Source organism: Chiloscyllium plagiosum, chromosome 21 (assembly GCF_004010195.1).
Source record: "Chiloscyllium plagiosum isolate BGI_BamShark_2017 chromosome 21, ASM401019v2, whole genome shotgun sequence".
Lineage (NCBI taxonomy): Eukaryota > Metazoa > Chordata > Chondrichthyes > Orectolobiformes > Hemiscylliidae > Chiloscyllium > Chiloscyllium plagiosum.
Window position 1 is genome coordinate 27,808,885 of NC_057730.1, and position 16,052 is coordinate 27,824,936.

Sequence of the window (16,052 nt, forward strand, 5' to 3'; positions counted from 1 at the left end):
CTTCTTCCTGACCTCTCCGCCCCCACCCCACTCCGGCCTATCACCCTCACCTTGACCTCCTTCCACCTATCGCATTTCCAACGCCCCTCCCCCAAGTCCCTCCTCCCTACCTTTTATCTTAGCCTGCTTGGTACACTTTCCTCATTCCTGAAGAAGGGCTCATGCCCGAAACGTCGATTCTCCTGCTCCTTGGATGCTGCCTGACCTGCTACGCTTTTCCAGCAACACACTTTCAGCTTTCACATTCCAAGCTCATCAATATTTCTGTAACAATCATGGAGGCCATAGGTCACTTGATCACATCAGAATTAAAAACAATACTCCATGCCTAAGCAGTGTTAATACAAAGGCTTTGGCATAACATAGTTTGCTTTTGTGGATTCTTTACTTATTAATCAAACCCATTTTCTTAGGTGATTTAAGATGACCCTTTCAGCAGGGCGAGCCAACTTTTGCACGTGCAAACATGTCTCGGAGTCCCTTCACCGCTTTAATATTTATAACTGTAACATTTAGTTATATTATCACTTTTCATTCTTCCTGCAAAACATATCTGCACATTTCTCTTCACTAATCTTCATCTGACATGGATCTGTTTCATCATATTATGTCCTCCTGAAGTCTGTTAATATTTTGCCCAATTGTTTCCAGCATTTGCTATTTTTTTTTAAATTATGCCTTCAATATCTAAATGCAAATAATTAATATATATGTCCAAGAGCAGTGGACCTAATACTGATCCCTGAAGGACGCCACTCTGTTATATTTTCCAGTATCAAATATACTCTATTACTCTTTCTTTCTAATTCTTAGTCATGTTTCCATTGTCCCTATAATTCCAAGTGCTTCAATTTTGCTAACAAAATCTACAATGTTGCACAGCACTCTTTGGGCTGGATTAATACAGTCCATCATAGTAGTAAATAAAGCGACTGGGTCCACTGAGTCATGGGAGAGGTGTGAACTCTCAGCAATAACAGAACCTCCCCTGATGAAGTCGCAGAAGGGAAGGAGCTGATCCAGAATTTCAGAATGTCAGCTGGCCTCATTAATGACTTAATCAACTTCCATTAACTCTGAATTTACCACAATTCATAGATATAGAACATTACAGCGCAGTACAGGCCCTTCGGCCCTCAGTGGTGGATTAGGGATAAACAAGGAACCATTAGTTTCCCTATGCCTGCCAAAGCATCAAGATTTGCCAGGGGTCCATCAATTTGGGACTCTCATTATCAGACCATCACTTAGTGCCTGATCAAGGGATCTGGCATGGGAATGGGACAGAGTGTTAAAAGTCACTCACTTGCCTTTGGTCTGGAGCAAATCTGAACATCCATTACTTGCTATAGCAATGATAGTAATGAGGGGTTGCCAGTCCCTGACTTGGCAGCAGTGCTCAGTGGGCAGGACTTCCATAGGATCCTTAATACCAATGGATTCTCAAGAGCAGCTTTTGAACAGCATTGGACCTTTCCCCATGGAACAGAACAATATCTGAAAGCCGCCTCGATTCAATCCCAGTCATCATTCTTTTTCTGTTGCTTCATCAATGAGTTAGCCAAGTTAGTCAAATATAACTTGACTAACTCAAGCTAGTCAAAGGGTGGCATGGTGGCTCAGTTGTTAGCACTGTTGCGTCATAGTGCCTAGGACCCGGGTTCAATGCCTGCCTCGGGTGACTGTCTGTGTGGAGTTTGCACATTCTCCCTGTGTCTGTATGGATTTCCTCCAGGTGCTTTGGTTTCCTCCCATAATCCAAAGATGTGCATATCAGGTGAATTAGCCGTGCTAAATCGCCCATAGTGTGAGGGGCATTAGTCAGGGGTAAATATAAGGTCTGGGTGGGTTACTCTTCAGAGGGTTGGTGTGGACTTGTTGGGCTGAAGAGCCTGTTTCCATACTGTAGGAAATCTAATCTAACTTACCTTGAAAAGGTCCGTGCTAGCTTGCAGTTATTGGTTCATACTAGTCTAAATGCTGATGAATTTTGTCGCAGATTATTGTCTTTAAATGTTCTCCGCCCCCTTGGTTAGGCTGAGTGACCCAGAGTTGCTGATTTTCTCCCCTCACCTTTTACAATAGGGATGGAAGACTTGAAGTGCTGGCACCACTCCCATATCTGAGAAGGTCTGGTAGATTATGCCCTGAATATTGACAATTTCTGCCTTTTCCCCTCTCATTAACCTTGCAACCACCGCAACTGAACTCTTCGACAATCAGCCTTTTCTGTATCTCCCCATTATCTACTTTTATCCAAGACAATATCACTATTGCTTCTACTTCTGCATTATAATGTAGCAATGACAATAAAAAAAGGAATGCTTGTATTGCTTTATATCTGAGCAAACCTTCTCAACACAAAGAGTTCCTGTTTGGTCTCGAATTGGTCTGAAATCTGCTTTGACCACTGTGTTACCACTTAATTCTTTCAAGAAAACATTTGGGTTCCCTTTAAAAATTGTCACTAATTTATATTCTTACTCTTCCGTGGACTTTTTTTTACAATGTTTTGTTTGGTTCACTACTGCGTACTGAGATGGACATATTTTTGGTTTTTTAGGGAAGTGGTAATGTGTGGGAAAATGGAATTAAGGCAGATGATCAACCACAATTGTACAGAATGAAGGAACCAGCATGAGGGCTACTCTTGTTTTTTATGCCCTTAACCTTAAAATTGTCTTAGTCTTGTTTTGTTGACTCATTTCAATTGTTATAGCTTTTCCTGTCTAGTTTTGGATGCCCTGCCCTTCCCCCTTATGAGAATGCTGAACCACATCTGCTTTGACACACTCCCATTGTTGATTTACTGTTTTGTCACAATTATTTGATTCCAGTCCACCTGGACCAATCCTCTTTACATTTTTTAATTTCACCTAGTTTTCTAATCAAACTGTTCAGAGATATTATTACACACCGTTGGAACAGGTGGAACTTGAATTCAGGCCTCATGGACCAGGGGTAGGAATATTGCCACAACAGGGCCCCCAATCCTCTTTACAACTCACTGATGTTCACCCTACCGCCATTTGGGTATAATATCTACCCCCCTGAAAAAACAAACAGGAAGTGATTTCACCAGAGGAAATAACATCACCACAGGAAATGACATCACCAACCCAAAGAAACCCAAACATATAAATAGAAAGCAGGAATTTTCAGCAGTGCTTTGTCTGAGACCCACTGAAGATGTTACCTAGTAGGGTGACAAAATGTCTGGAAATGAACCTTCAAGCTTAGCGAGCAAACCTACATCCAAAACTTGGGTATAATTTTCCTTGATTGTGCCTTGTTCTTTTCAACAATTATTCTATCCTAAATGATAGGACTAGTTTATCTTGTTTTGCAGAACCTGGTTTCACGTCTATTAAAGTATAATTCATTCATCTATAATGAACTTCTCCTGTCCCAGAATTGATTCCAATGCTTAGGGATCTGAATCCTCCTTCCTGTACTAGTTCTTCAGCTCTGCATGAATCTGCTTGTTTTGTTGCTCCTAAATTAAGTAGTGTGGGCCATTGTATGTTATCCAAATATTACTATTTCTGAAGCTTTTCTTTTTAACTTCTTCACTAGATTTTCTCATTGGAGTGAAGAAGGATGAGAGGTGACTTGATAGAGGTGTACAAGATGAGTACAGGCATAGATAGAGTGGATAGCCAGAGACTTTTTCCCAGGGTAGAAATGGCTATTATGAGGGTGCATAATTTTAAGGTGATTGGAGGAAGTTTAGGGGAGGTGTCAGAGGTAAGTTCTTTAGACAGAGAGTGGTGGGTGTGTGGAATGCACTGCCAGCAGTGGCAGTAGGGTCACATACATTAAGGACATTTAAGCAACTCTTAAGAGAGGCACATGGAAGATAGTAAAATGTCGGGTATGTAGGTTAGTTTGATCTTAGAGTAGCATAAAAGGTTGGCACAATATTGAGGGCTGGAGGGCCTGGACTGTATTGCTCTTATGTTCCATGTTCCAGTTTGTGAAAATCTGAACCACAGGGCCTCAATATCTCATTGGTTCTCACGACAGTTGACTATTCACCTTCTCTCCTCAAAGTTTGACCTTTATCCTGGCCATCCATTTGTTCAGACACTGCAATGGAAAGAATGCACCAGATCCAAAGGAAAGGCTATGCAAAAGGAAGTGGGAGAGAAATTATCAATGTTAAGCACCTACTTGAAGATTTTCTCTCTCTCTCTCTGCTGTCATTACTCTGGAGTAACATAAAAAAAAATAGACTTGGCAGAAAAATCAGCAACTGCCTAAGTTTTGGGAATTTCAAACAACTCACAATCCAAAAGTTTCCCATTAGTTTCAGAGAGGTAACTATGGAGTAAACCTGATGAAAATATTTTGCAAGCAACTGAAATCTAAGGCACATACACACCAAATGGCAACTAAAGGATATGACAGAGATGCACTGGAAATGTAATAAATGCTATAATTTCAGAAATTGAACATTAGCACCTAATATAACGGATACAAAATCAGAAAATGATGTCTGAAGTAAACAAAGTTTGAGTTAAAGACTGTTATTAGATATGCAACTCTCCTTGCTTCGGACCGAGAGGAAGTAAAGTCAACCTAAATGTTGATGCATTCATGTTAAGCTTTGTAAATGATACCTTCAGGCACAGGGATACTGTTAGTTGCTGAATATTTTGTTCGAACTGGAAAACAGTGGATGAACTTTTGAGAGCTCAAGCCCTCATTAATTCTTTATGACTTTTAAATGTGCACACCACTTATAATGTTACATCTACAGAAGTTAACTTCTGTCAAAATAATGACAAATAAACAAAATAATCTAAAGGAACATTGCTTCACTGTACAAAAATAGGCATATTATGGTTATTATTCACATCAGTCCATGCTGGAAATTCCTCGGTTTTATTTGGGCAAATCAGTAGAGAATACTTAAAATTATACATATGCAAAATATTGCCTTTTCTCATCAGATTTTTGTGCCATAATAAATTTCTTTGTTGAGATTTCGAAAGGAACAAGCCTTCATAAACTTAACACTCTGTAGTTACAAACCCCTGGCAAAGATGGCACTGTCATGGCTCAATTCTGCCACTCCTGGACCAGATTTAAGCCACAACAGAAAGCCTCCCTATTGCAGTGAAAACAACAGAAAAATCCCTCAATCAGAAGTCATGCCTTTGCAAGCGCAGTTCCAATTTTCAAAACAACAGGGTTGTGGACCTTCCCAGATTGACACAAACATGGTTCTTGGAGGTGGAGAAAGTGAGGACTGCAGATGCTGGAGATCAGAGTCAGATATCCCCCCAGCCCCACTCCACTCCCATTCATCTCTCAGCCCCATTGGCCCTCCTGCCAATATTCCTGATGAAGAGCTTAGGTTCAACACATCGACTCTCCTGCTCCTCAGATGCCGCCTGACTGACTGTGCTTTTCCAGCATCACACCTTTTGACTCTGGTTCTTGGAGACGCCTGTCTTCATTGAAATTGTTTTTTTTTAAATTCATTCACAGGATGTGGGCGTCACTGGCTAGACCAATATTCATTGTCCATCCCTAATTGCCCAGAGGGCAGTTAAGAGTCAGCCACGTAGCTATAGGCCTGACCAGATAAGGATGACAGTTTCCTTCCCGAAAGAACATTAGCAAACCAGATGGGTTTTCCCTGATAATTGGCAATGGTTTCATGGTCATCATTACACACTATTTTCCCTGTTGACTGGAACCCAAGTGTGCAAGCAGATCAAGTTAGAGAAGATATGTTTCAGTGAATTTATTTTGGAGAACAAGGGTGAGATACCCTTTGGAAGGGTGAGGTATCAGAATGCCTTGGGGGTTCAGGTCCCCTTTGGAGGGGTGGGTCTAGTGCTGTGGAGAAGGGCACCACCTACCCTTCGGTATTGCAAAACGTAGACTAGAGTGTGCCTGAAACATGTTGTCAAATCTATCAAAGCTGTCAAACAAATTAGAATACAAATGGTTATTTTTGTAAGAGATTAGTTGAAGGAAATTCAATGCAGTGATTTCTTTTAATCAAAAAGATTTAAAAAATACTTTTAAATAAATCCTCAACAGACACATAATTTTATTTTTTGCTAGAATGCCTCTTGCGTTTTGTCTATAGTATACACTCAGTGAATAGGTATGAAAGTAGGTATAATGAGAATATTTCTCATCAATTTTCACTCATGAAAAGGAGATTACTGTAGAGGAGAAGAATGAGATATGAGATATTAGACTAGAAAGGATCGAGGTTAGTAAGGAAGAAGTGTTATCAATTTTAGAAGGAGTGAAAGTAGACAAGTCACCTGGACTGGATGGGATTTATCTGAGGATTCTCTGGGAAGCTAGGGAGGAAGTGTTGGAACCTTTGGCTTTGATCTTTGAGTCATCATTGTCTACAGGTTTAGTAGCAGAGGACGGGAGAACTGCAAATGTTGTGCCCTTGTTCAAGAAGGGCAGTAGAGATGACCCAGGAAATTATAGACCAGTGAGCCTTACTTCTGTTGTAGGAAAAGTTTTAGTAAGAATTATGAGAGATAAAATTTATAATCATTAGCAAGCAACAATTTGATTGCAGATAGTCAACATGGTTTCATCAAGGGGAGGTCATGTCTCACAAACCTTGTTGAGTTTTTTGAGAAGGTGACCAAGCATGTGGGTGAGGGTAGGGCAGTTGATGTGGTGCACATGAACTTCAGTAAGGCCTTTGTTAAACTTCCACATGGTAGGCTGTTGGAGAAAATGCAGAGGCATGGAATTGAGGATGATTTAGCAGTTTGGATTATAAACTGGCTATCTGTAAGAAGGCATCGAGTGGTGGTTAATGGAAAATAATCAGCCTGGAGTCCAGTTACTTGTGTAGGCTGTTGGAGAAAATGCAGAGGCATGGAATTGAGGATGATTTAGCATTGAGGATGGATTATAAACTGGCTATCTGTAAGAAGGCATCGAGTGGTGGTTAATGGAAAATAATCAGCCTGGAGTCCGGTTACTTGTGTTGTGCCACAAGGATCATTTTGGGACCACTGTTGTTTGTCATTTTTATAAATCACTTAGACACAGGCATAGATGGAGGGGTTTGCAGATGACACTAAAGTCGGTGGAGTAGTGGACAGTGAGGAAGAACGTTGCAGGTTGCAGGGGGACTTGGATAAACTGTAGAATTGGGCTGAGAGGTGGCAAATGGAGTTCAATGCAGATAAATGTGAGGTGATTCACTTTGGGAAGAATACCAGGAAGGCAGAATACTGGGTCAATGGAAAGATTCTTAGTTGTGTGGATTTGCAGAGGGATCTTGGGATTCATGTACATAGATCCCTGAAAGTTGCCACCCAGGTTGATAGTGCTATTAAGAAGGGATATGGTGTGTTAGGTTTTATTGGTAGAGGGATTGAGTTTCGGAGCCGCAATATCATACTGCAACTATACAAAACACTATGGCCGCACTTGGAATATTGTGTAGTGTTCTGGTTGCCCCATTACAGGAAGGATGTGGAAGCATTGGAAAAGGTGCAGAGGAGATTTACCAGGACGTTGCTTGTCTGGAGGGAAGGTCTTATGAGGAAAGGCTAAGAGATTTGGGTCTGTTTTCATTGGAAAGAAGAAGGCTAAGATGGGATTTGATAGAGAGATACAAGATGATCAGAGGTTTAGAAAGGGTAGACAGTGAAAGTCTTTTTTCAAGGATGATGACGTCAGCTTGTATGAGGGGACACAACTACAAATTGAGGGGTGATAGATTTAAGACAAATGTCAGAAGCAGGTTCTTTACGCAGAGAGTGTTAAGGGTGTGGAATGCCCTGCCTATAGTTAACTCAGCAACATTAGGGAGATTTAAACAATCTTAGGATAAGCACATGGATGATGATGGGATGGTGTAGGGTGATGGGCTTAGCTTAGTTCACAGGTCGGTGCAACATCGAGGATCAAAGGGCCTGTTCTGCGCTGTAGTGTTCCATGTTCTATGTTCTAAAGTGGGGGCTAGTCAGAGTTGAGGCTATCTTTCTTACAATAAATTCTGAAACTTTGCTTATGGTCAGAATTAAATTTCATAATATTTAAATTATAATGATGAATAAATATTTTATATGTCTGACTATTTAACTTTTATCTCTTAACGTTTTGAAGTTGAGAATAAACAGCAAGGTAACTATGATGGACTTACGAGGGGCAGATTGATGCACTAGTGAGAATAATGGACTTAAGCTGCATTTAGGCAGCAATTGAGATCTTCTGGGCTTTAAAGGCACTGCAGTATCACCCTCAGGGTTGCTTTTATTGCACAAGAATTTGACAGAATGGGCAGGAGGAGTGTGGTCCATTAGTTTGGTCCAATATTCTGGTATCAGTGCAACAGAAAGACGAGACAACATTCTGCAACATCAGAAAATTGAGCATTGAATATGATATTTGATTTCTCGTATCTGCCAATCACTGAATAAGAAAAAAGCTCGATCTGTCAACATTTACGTGGAGAGGAATCCAAAGTCCAGCACATGTATTGCAGTGGTTCAAGAAGGAAGCTTACCATCACCTTCTCAAGGGCAACGAGAGATGGGCAGTAAATTCTGGCCCAGCCAGTGACACCCATGTCCCACAAGAGAATTTTAAAAAGTTCTAAAGAGCTAGGTTGTAATTTTCCAATCAGATTTTCTAAACATTTGTAGTTTTGTTTTCTGACCATTTCATAACTAGTCTCTCTCGCTCAAGAGTATTAAAAATGCAAACACTAGCATTATTAACTATAAAAATGTTTGTAATTATAGATCTCAAAATTTAACTCATAACTTTATATTAAAACAAAAGAAACCGGAGGCCTGTCATGCTATTTGTTTAGAAACTCTTATTCCTTATTTCTCTCTCTCTCTCTCATGATTCCTTTTCAGTGATCAGTAATTAGAACGTTCACCTCTACTAATTGTGAACACAATCTAGGTGACAATCAGGTGAAATGATTAACACTCCACAAGTTTCCACAACAAATTAATTTAATTACATTGATCAAATGCACCATGGTCCTGAAATTCCTCAGGAGCTTCTGTCGTTTTGTTTCATCTGCCTGTTGAAGTTATAGCCAGAAATCCAACTGTGCTCAGTCTCTGCCATTTCTGTAAATCTTTTGGCATGTTTCTAATTCTTGAACCTTGAGGTAAAAAGCCAATGTAGGGGTTCTGTATGCCAGCAGTTCCCTTACACAGGCTTCAGTGGAATTCAATATATTACTGGAGTCTAATAGGATACATCAAGTAAGTGAAGGTGAGATTTAGGGGTCATTTTATTATGAAGGATAGTAGAATAAAAAGGGATCTTTTGGCATGATGATAGTGTCCCCATCTCTGAGCCAGGAGACCCAAATTCATGTCCCCTCCAGAAACATCTCAGAACAGGTTCATTAGAAAATATCCTTAACAAGGGTGGAAAGGTTTCCTGTAGTGCAGTGGTAGTGTTCCTGCCTCTGAGTCAGGAGAACTAAGCCCACGTCCCTCCTGTTCCAGACGTGTCTTGTAACATGAATAGACTGATTAAAATATCTGAACAAATATTCCTCACTGAAGGTGTTGGGTCAACAAGGTGTCCCTCAAAAGAAGGTTTTGGACTGAGGAGGCCACAAATGCAATCACAAAGGCTGGCCAAAGTAAACACACTGACACCAAGATGTGCCCAAACTGATATTTATGATTATCTATCCCAGAATAAAGGAATATGCAGCTTGTGGTCCTTCATGCACAAGTGTACATGCACGCATTCAAATGTGTCCACATAAACCCACACTTGCAAACACACATGCAAATACACACAAATGCAAACATGTGCAAACATACTGAGGCACACACATGCACAAATGCAAACACATACATTCAGACATGCATGCACACATTCATTCACACTTATAAAAGGATAGCTTCTCTGTTTAAAAGAAAAAGCTATGTAAACTTTACCTGAAAAGATTTTTCCTCCAGTTTTTCTTCAAATAAATTTCATTTTTGTAGCAGCAGCTACTAGAATAAAGAAAGATGTTTTCAGAGTACAGCTGACTGAACAGGATTGATATATCCTGGGCATTTAAACAGACTGTAGGTGTTGAGTCTGCACAGTCCGAATCCAGCTTTATTGAGTTTCAGTACGGCGCAAAAACCTCTTCGGGGTTTTGGGAAGAAGTTAAGACTTCTCACTTTTAACTTATAGAGTCATGGAGCTGTACAGCATGGAAACAGGCCCTTCAGGCTGACACGTCCATGCTAACCAGGTATCCTAAATTAATCTGGTCCCATTTGCCAGCATTTGGCCCACATCCCTCTAAACGCTTTCTTTTCATATACCCATCCAGATGCCTTTTAAATGCTGTAATTGTACCAGCCTCCACCACTTCCTCTGGCAGCTTATTCCATACACGAACCTCTCTCTACGTGAAAACGTTGCCCCTTGGATCCCTTTCAAAGCTTTCACTTAAATCTATGCCCTCTAGTTCTGGACTCCCCCCACCCCAAGGAAAAGACTTTGGCTATTCACCCTATCCATGATTTGTAAACCTCTATAACCTAAACTGAAGAGGAAAACATGACAGGATTGTTGGATCGCAGCCATCATATTTTCCTCATTATTAAACTAAATTTAAAAGTCACTCAATCCTTATTATAAAGAGCATTATATAACATGTAATAAGTTAGGGGAAAATAGCAATTTAACGGTTTTGACTTTTGTCCTGGTTAACTGCTGTAACAAATTCATCAAATATCCTCAGACAACCCCTTTAATACCCACGACGACTTCTGTCTTGAAAGACAAGAGCAGCACACACATGGGGACACCATCACCTTCAAGTTTCCCCTCCAAGCCACTCACCATCCTGACATGGAAATACATAGCTGTTCCTTCACTGTTGCTGGGTCAGATCCTGAAATTCTCAGCCTAACCGAATTCTGGATCAATCCACAGCAGGTGCACTGCAGTAGTTCGAAAAGGCAACTCACCACCACCTTGGTATGGGCAATAAATGCTTGTCAGCTGGTGATGCCCATATCCCACAAATCAATTTTAAAAAGTCCTTCAACACTATTGAGAACACATCTTTCTCAAGTACAATTTGCATATACATTCAAAATGGGACATTGATGGTTTCTTGACTCTTGACTCTTCTTGCTGCATATTTAATTGCAACTTTTTTTCATTTTAGCCATCATCTTTGTAAACATTTCACCACCCTTTATTACTTAAGTTATCTCATTCTCAAATGTATGCACATCATAAACCAATAAGAAAGCTGCATCTGAGATCTGGTTACCATGCCACAGTGACTTGTATTGAATTTGGCATGCAGAATTGTATATTAAAAATGTATGCCCTGCATTCAGATTGAAATCATTGACATATTCTGATGACATATGATCATTTTGCATCTATGGCATACAAAAGCAGTTGCTAGGATCTAAAGCATCAAGTACAAGACACTCTGGAAGTGCACACCAACTTGCTGACTTTGATCACCCACCGTCCTTCCCAAATGCCTCCCTTTCCCTAATCATTTTCTCTTCCTTTTCATTACCTCAGTGGCCTCTCAGGACTTAGCTCAAGGCCACTGCTGGCAGTACAGCTGCTTGCCCTTCAATGCCGATTTGCACTTTACTTCCTGGGATCGTTCAATCTGTGTCTGCAGTTGCCAATTTTATTTAAATGGTGTTCAAGCCCGAAAAATGGCTGTTCCTCAAATCTATCTATTCCAGCAAAGATTTGCTCAATGTGCTCAGTTTGCCTGGATGAACTAATTTCTATTCTTCTGTTAGGAAGGTTAACCAGCTAGATACACTGGTACCAGACATGAACAGAAAGATCCTAGAAAAGAAGGCCTTCCCTTGTCTAACTTACTTTAATGAGTCAGTCACAACTTTCTGAACCTCTGCAAGTACCTGCAATTTTCAATGCATTTTCTTTAGCTTCTGAGGTTTGGTGAAATCACGCACTCAATTCTGAGCTCTATATTTACTTGAAAATGAACCTTGTTGTCTCAGTTGATGGAACAATACTTCATGGTGTGAATGGGTAATTATTGACCCTGCTGGATCACCAGTCTCACCAATGCACAGCACTGATTGATCGTCCCCATGAGGACATTCTGGAAGTGAAAATGGACGAGGCCGCAGTGCAAAATGGCCTTGTAGTGAATTGGTAGCTGAATTTTCACTGCCATCGGTCTTTACTTTCGATTAACTACATTCGATTCCAAATTGAATAAAAGCTGCAGTGAGACCAGTAAATGAGTTTCCATGAAGAACTTGAATGGTTGTCCTGGACCTTCAGTGGAAAAGGAAACAGATGCAGTGGGAAACCAATTGATTTGAGCTGCTAGTGCAGACCATTCACAGCCTCACCCAATCTGTATAGTGAATCACTAAGTAGACCAATTTACTGAGGAGCCATGAAATCTATCTGCTTACATATACTTACTATTTTGGACTATTTGGCAGTGAAACAGTGAGAGCCACTTTGACTAAAATCAAATGTGCCCATAGACTGTTAACCTATTGTATAATTAGGTTACTGAATTATGTATTAAAGGCCTCTAGACGGGTTGGCAACAACAGCAGCCCTTGTATACATTAGCAGCACTGCAGTATAACATCATAAGGATGACAATGGATGAAGAAATGAACTACTGCAGCTCAGGGAATACAGAACAAGTAAAGCATCAGACTGAGATGGAGGGGTCACTAAAGGAGCAAAGCTGCATTCTCATCAACAGGCTTACTGTAATGACAAAGCAAAAAAATTCATTACAATGTATTTGAAGACATCCTATCCAGTCAATAAACCATTTATTATTCACTACTTCTGTTCAAAAAACAACATATCAACTTTTCCTGACATTAACAAATGTCTATTTTCTAATTAAGGTTTAAATCAAAGGTATACAATCGCTAACGGCTAGACACCGCTCTGCTGCAATTTGGATCCATATTCAAATGTCGGGTTGAAGCAGTTCACTTATGATTAATTGATTTCAATGGGAAAAGAAAGTTCCATAATGTGAGAAGACAGTAAGAGCAGCATAAGCTTCATAAGGAGTAAAAGTCGTTTAGTGAAACTGGAGAGTCTTTGTGATTCAGCGAGTACTTTCAGGAACCTTGAAGAAATTATTTCTCCTGAGGTGATGCTTGAAGCATTGTATCTTTAGGAGATTTTCTTTCCGTCCACTGTTAAAATGAAATCTCACTGACTGCTAACCTTTCGAGTGAAATAGCCTTGTGTTTCTGATTTCTGTAGTTCAAACATACCACTGATTTTAACCATTCATATGATGCCAATGTAGCACACACGCACATGGATAGGCCATTCCTGGCAAAATAATATCTGGGTTATTATGAGAGTCTTTAAAAATGCTAATAGAAAATGTATTGTTCCAAGACTGTATTAATTGTGGCTTATTCTCCATCTTAAGAGAAATAAATTTGGGGAATTCCATTCTTTTCTTCCACTATTTCTCTTCAAGTAGTTTGTCACCATTTCTGACATCATGATTCAACTTTGTATACATTTTTGTGCTGCAATTTAATGGCACTATTGCCTTATTTCAATGTCTTTTCCTGGTGATGGAATTGGCTTTGTATGTGCCACAAAATGGCCAAAAAGGAATCGCTGTGCTATTTTTCCCTCCAACTAATCTTCTTCTTAATGTCCGTGCTCATCAATTCCCTTGCACTTGAAACACTGCCAAAGTTCAATATAAGCTAAAGCTTACTTTTTTATCAAAGGCTAAGTTGTGCTGAGTTTTTTTGGAGGGTGTTGCACGGTCAGACCCAGGGAAGGTTCTTGCTGCATCTGAAGAAACTTACCTTGATAATAACCTACCCCACTCCTGACAAATGATTCCCACTCCATCTTACCATATGCCATCGCCACAAAATGTGTCACTCTGCAAGTGTTCTGGAATTTACCAGCCTCCCTTGCATCTGCACCATCTTTAAAAGTGTATTGTATACCCTGAGAAATACTGTCAGTGTGGAGCTGTGCTGCATTTTCCCCAGACTTGGCCATCACAGGCATCCCTCTGTGCAAACAGGGAGATGACGACCTGCTGGATGGGATGGTGGGACTTCATCTTCAAATCCAGGGCTAGCATTTGCACCATGACACCAGACCATGCCACACAGGCCTAACTTACTAACCAGGTCAGTGCAGTCTCAGCCATCTGAAGGAATATACAGCAATGCAAGAAGAAGATCAATGAGTATATATGCCACCTCACACTCGGTTCATCTTTGCTACTACACCCATCTCCTTCTCAGGCTCATGCTCTCCTACTGTCACTATTGCCTGCAACATCTTCCCTCACTTGCTCTCATCCACCCCAATCCCCAAATTCAATAATCATGCCTCGTTCAAGACACCTTCCCACCTGCTCCAAATGTAACAGCTATACCATCTACTTTCATCTCCCTTCAAACCCACCTCTCTCTCATTGCAGGAGGATAGCAGCTCCTCACATGGCAGGAAGACCGAGGACAGGTGGTGGGCTGCTCGACTTCCAGTTCCTCAGGGGCAGAATGCTCGGACTCTGGTTGCCCCAAGTGGATGACTGACCATTTCCGAGACAACAGACTGGTAATGGAGGCAAGCCTCGATGTACTGTGCAGGGAGTCTTTCCCTGCACAAAGGCTAACATTGTTGACTTGACAGGAATCTGGCAACCATGAAAGGTTTATGTTTCTTTTGTGTCTGTGCCAAAGGACAAAGCAAGACAGCAAAATATGAGCCTTTTATCTCTAGCTGAGGGGACAAAGTGCAACAAGGCAAAGCAAGGCTGAGATGCTGTGAAAATACAGGTAGGGTCAAAGCAAGTGAGCTCTGTGACAGTGAGCAAAGTGCCTGGAGATGTGGGCTGGTCCAGTCCGTGAGCAGGGTGTATGAGCCTGAGTGCATAGTGTCCTTGCTCGAGCTTTACAATGATAGGTATCAGTGTAGCCCAATGAGCAGCACTGAAGTGCAGGAACATCCTGCACATGGATCCGAGATGTGCCATGAGAGCTCTAAGAAGCTGGCATATATTGGGTGGACATGGGGTACACATTATCAGTACTCATTGATCGTACCTCGGGCTGTTGGTACCCAGCATCCAAATGCTCAAGCTGTGAACCGAATCTGCCAGGTACCCACTCTGGCTTCCTTTGTTTTTTTCAATACCTAGCTGGCTTGATCAGGTTGGTAAGGTAGACAGAAGAATATTAATGGAGCAAGTTATGCCATTAATAAGGCATTTAACAAACCGAATCCCCATTTATCAGTATTTCGCTGTTGCCTAGCAAGAAACCCATCACCCACCTTGTGAAAAGCATAAAAAATGGAATGTGTTGCTCTTCACATTGAGACCGACCTCATTGGATTTCTCATCTAATTCTCACACAAATCTCACCGTAGCCCACATTGCTCAGACCCTGATGAAACTTTGCTGCCAGTTTTTATCTTGTCTTTTGTTTGCAATTCTTTGATGTTGTACCTTCTTTTCTATTGGTGCTCTTTATTACTTTCTCCTTTTTCTAATTTTCTTTGGCCATCCCATCCTTCCATTTGCTTTCCGTACAGTCTCCTGTTCTTATCTGTTTCCTGACCTCTGGTGATCTGTCGGACTTAGCAACACCCATACATACTATTGCTATTTGGCACCACAGTATAAACAGTTTCTGCTGCATTTCCCAAAATTGGAAAGATTTGATACAGGCAAAATAGAAAAATCGATTCCCAATCCATGTCATTAAAAAATATCGCAAAAGTCAACAACAGCAAGAAATTGAATGGCCAAGAGTTGCATGAATTGGGACATGTTAGTGGCGGATGCCAGAAACTGGACACTTAACTCACCTGACAGCTCATATTGCCTCTATGCTGCAACTTGCTGGAAATGTGAATTAATGCATCAACAAGGTGCATCTCAGAACCCTGGACATCAAACCAAATATTGTTTCTTATTAATTACTGAATTGCAAGAATACAGAAAGAAACAAAATGAATGATGAAGGAAATTGGATGAGTTAATTTAGAATTGGCAAGAGAAAGATTGAATTCAGAATGAGAAAAGA

General features: G+C 40.7%; 1 protein-coding gene across 9 annotated transcripts in view; it reads right to left on the reverse strand.

Moving 5' to 3' along the window:
* Positions 1–16,052, reverse strand: part of rbfox1 (RNA binding fox-1 homolog 1) — a 1,725,607-nt gene that overhangs the window by 541,739 nt on the left and 1,167,816 nt on the right. Inside the window, exon 1 of one of the 9 annotated variants that reach the window (XM_043711607.1) lies at positions 9,924–9,983. The exons of the other annotated variants lie outside the window; for them this stretch is intronic. The gene's annotated coding sequence lies outside the window, so the exon portion shown is untranslated. Of the gene's footprint in view, positions 1–9,923; positions 9,984–16,052 lie in introns of those variants that run through there. 9 annotated transcript variants of the gene reach the window in all.